This window comes from Hyla sarda, unplaced genomic scaffold (genome assembly GCF_029499605.1).
Source record: "Hyla sarda isolate aHylSar1 unplaced genomic scaffold, aHylSar1.hap1 scaffold_549, whole genome shotgun sequence".
NCBI classification, from domain to species: Eukaryota; Metazoa; Chordata; class Amphibia; order Anura; family Hylidae; genus Hyla; species Hyla sarda.
Window position 1 is genome coordinate 206,378 of NW_026610560.1, and position 3,623 is coordinate 210,000.

General features: G+C 47.7%; 1 long non-coding RNA gene across 1 annotated transcript in view; it reads right to left on the reverse strand.

Moving 5' to 3' along the window:
* Positions 1-324: 324 nt before the first annotated feature.
* The window catches only part of LOC130339670 (uncharacterized), a 6,177-nt gene continuing 2,878 nt past the window's right edge, over positions 325-3,623 (reverse strand). The window contains exons 2-3 of the long non-coding RNA XR_008879988.1: positions 3,423-3,459; positions 325-769 (exon numbers count right to left, since the gene is read on the reverse strand). This is a non-coding gene — a long non-coding RNA (uncharacterized LOC130339670). The remainder of the gene's footprint in view (positions 770-3,422; positions 3,460-3,623) is intronic.

Consider the following 3,623-nt stretch of genomic DNA (forward strand, 5'->3'; position numbering starts at 1 on the left):
GTGGCCGCAGGGCTTAGGCCTAGCAAGTGCTGATGACAGCTGCGCAGATCCGTCCTCATCAGCAGCGCAGGAACAAGAGAGATTAATGGCCGCCGCTCCCTTATATGGGCAGGGCCGTTTTGGATTGGTCCAATGTCAGCTGTCACTCACCGTTACAATGCATGGTGGGTGATCACCTGACTACCTCCAAAGGTCCTTAACTAGAAAACCATAGAGTTCTGGAACGCATCACGTGACCCGCAGGTCCTGCGACACCACAACAAGGTAAGTATACATTACATACATATATACACTTAGAATTTGAATAATTTTGACTACTAAGAATAGGCCTGGGCATATTAGACTGTTGCCTTTTTTTTTTTTGGTGGGTGTCACAGGAGTCAGGCCCCCGTTAAAATAAAATGGGCTGCATGGTCTAAAATCACTTCAGTTCAAGTCACTCTTTCCAGCTGTTGCAAAGCTACAACACCCATTCTGTCTGGAGAGCTTCAGCGGTTATAGGAGTTGTAGTTTTGTAACTGCTAAAGCCTCAAATTGGGGTACAGTGTCATCCATTATTACTACAAAACTTAGAAGTGACGAGAGATTTAATGGGACAGTCAGGAGAATACACAAACATAAAATGACTCACAGGAGACATCTTCTCTGTTGTCTTTCCTTTTCTTCTTCATCTGGTCCAGACGCCATGTCTTCTTCCAGCTCCATCTTCCTCTGTAAAGTTCGATGCCTGGACATCATTGGTTCCTCACTTTTCCAGCCGATCCTCATCCTCAGTATAAAGACAACAATCATTATAACCCTTCAAGAGACTATGCTACCTAAATATAATACTGCCAAACCCTGTGTACCGTGTATATTATACTGCCAAACATCATGCCCTAAAAATAATACTACCACACACTGTCTTCCGTAGTGTGCACAGAGCAGCAGCATCCCATTGAAAACAAGCAAAATTCTGCTGGCGGAATTTCGTAGTGTGGCCGAGCCCTAATTCCCCCAAACCCATAAGTCCTCCTCCAGACTCCCGCTCCCAGAGACCCCTAAGGCTAGGTTTCCCCCCTTTTTTTACGTGCAAAAAAAAAACAGAAAAACTGCTACTGCTTTTTCCTGTGTTATGGTAATTTTTGGGCATTATTTTCTTGTGCTTTTGCCTTCTCTGGAAACCTAGCCTTAGTCCTCCCCTGGTCCTTAAGTCCCCCCCCCCCCTTCAACACTCCTGGTCCTTTTCCACTATTCCACTTGTTACGACACTCCCCGACAGGTAGAGGAAGCTGCCACTTGGAATGATCCCCTTCTCTAGGAACGCAGGTTGGTTCCAGCCGACTGTCCAACTCCCGACCAGAGGATACGAACGCGGCTGCTCCCGATCAGCAAATCAGTCGAACTCTTTCCATAGCTAGAAATAATGAAAGCGCTATCCCATTAGTAATTCCCCCCACAAACAAGACCAGCTCCTTCTTGAGGGTCAAACAGGAATTAATTTAATGGGGCTACCGGCGCGATATTTATGCAGGTCTCCACCAGGTGGACACTCCCCTAGGGGACCTGATGGAAGACTGTAAAACATAGTGGACAGTAGCCAATCGCAGTGGCTTCAACATAAGCCCTTCCCACTTTACCCATACCTCCCTCCTGTCTATCCCCCAGACAACTGGGAAGAAATCTCCAATTATCTCCCAGGACAGAGACAATCGCCATTCCAGAACACAACAAGAAAACACATTTAAACATATAAATTACGAAATAGAAGATGGGCGGCAGCTTCCAGCGGTGTTTGGTAGATAAAGGGTCCGTTTTTAGTTGCATAGGATTTGTACCGAACACTGCAGATTTTTCCTCGGATCCCAAAAACGGCCGCCGCCACGTGGTCGACGAACGACGACCATCTCGTACGAATGGAATGGAGAGGTGTCTGCGGTTAACCACAATGTTCTAATTGGGGCCAAGAGGTTAACCAGCAGATGGATCCATCACACCACTTTTATGCACTCCCTACCCCCCCCCCCCAGTCCCCTTAACACTCCTCGGCCCCATTTACCAAACCCACACTTACCTTACCTCACCCCCCCCCCCCCCAAACAACCTCACATCAACCCCCCATGCCCTCCTGGTCCTTCTCCACTACACTTTTCTTCAACAACCCCCCCCCCCCCCCCCAGTTCCCCCACATTAGGTTGGCAGTATAGTTCCCCCACATTAGGTTGGCAGTATAGTTCCACTGCATTAGGTTGTAGTTCCCCCACATTAGGTGCAGTATAGTTCCCAACATTAGGTGCAGTATAGCTCCCCACATTAGGTGCAGTATAGGTCCTAGCACATTAGGTTGGCAGTACAGTTCCCCCACATTAGGTGCAGTACAGTTCCCCCACATTAGGTGCAGTACAGTTCCCCACATTAGGTGCAGTACAGTTCCCCACATTAGGTGTAGTATAGTTCCCCAAATTAGGTGCAGTATAGTTCCCCAAATTAGGTGCAGTATAGTTCCCCACATTAGGTGCAGTACAGTTCTCCCACATTAGGTGCAATACAGTTCACCCACATTAGGTGCAGTACATTTCCCACACATTAGGTGCAGTATAGTTCCCCACATTAGGTGCAGCACAGTTCCCCCACATTAGGTGCAGTACAGTTCCCCCACATTAGGTGCAGTATAGTTCCCCACTTTAGGTGCAGTATAGTTCTGCACATTAGGTGCAGTATAGTTCCCCACATTAGGTGCAGTATAGTTCCCCCACATTAAGTGCAGTATAGTTCCCCCACATTAGGTGCAGTACAGTGTATGGCTGGAGGCTGTATGCCTGTGTACTGCCCCACAGGGACGTGCACAGACATTTTGAAGGGCAGGGGCTCAAGTAAAGGGCACTTGAGGGCACTTTTCATAATTTAAAAAACGTCTGCCAGACTTAATGGGCAGATGTGCTGCGGCCCAGGGACACAGTGGACTCCTGCCGGGCCTCCTCGACGTTCCTATCCCCATAAAAGTTGGTGCTTTTGTAAAATCGAGTCAAGAACAGTTTCTATGAAGGTCTGCCATGTGTATATACACTTTGGCTGTGCTGTCAGTCTTATTTACAGAAAACATGTGACAGCTGCACTATAATATACTGTATTATAGAGGAGATTTATACAAAACCTGTGCAGAGAAAGAGCGGTGCAGTCGCCCATAGCAACCAATCAGATCGTTTTGCAGAAGGCTTTTCCTCTGCAAAGGTTTTAATAAATCTCCCCCTATATGCCAATCACCCAGCACCCATCACCAATCACCCAGCACCCATCACCCATCCCCAATCACCCATCCCCAATCACTCAGCACCCATCACCCAGCACCCATCACCCATCCCCAATAACCCAGCACCAATTACCCATCACCCATCACCCATCCCCAATAACCCAGCACCCAGCACCCATCACCAATCACCCACCTTATGCAGGAATCTCCACACAGCTCTGGTTCTTACACTGAAGAGATGGACACCACATTAATATATGCTTATATGCTACAATATACAAGAGTTGGCAAAAAAAAGAATTATAAATATACAAAGACGGCCAGGCATAGCACAGCATACAGGATGGAGGCAGGGAAGCTCCGCCTCCATTGCGCACAAGACTGACTTTGCATA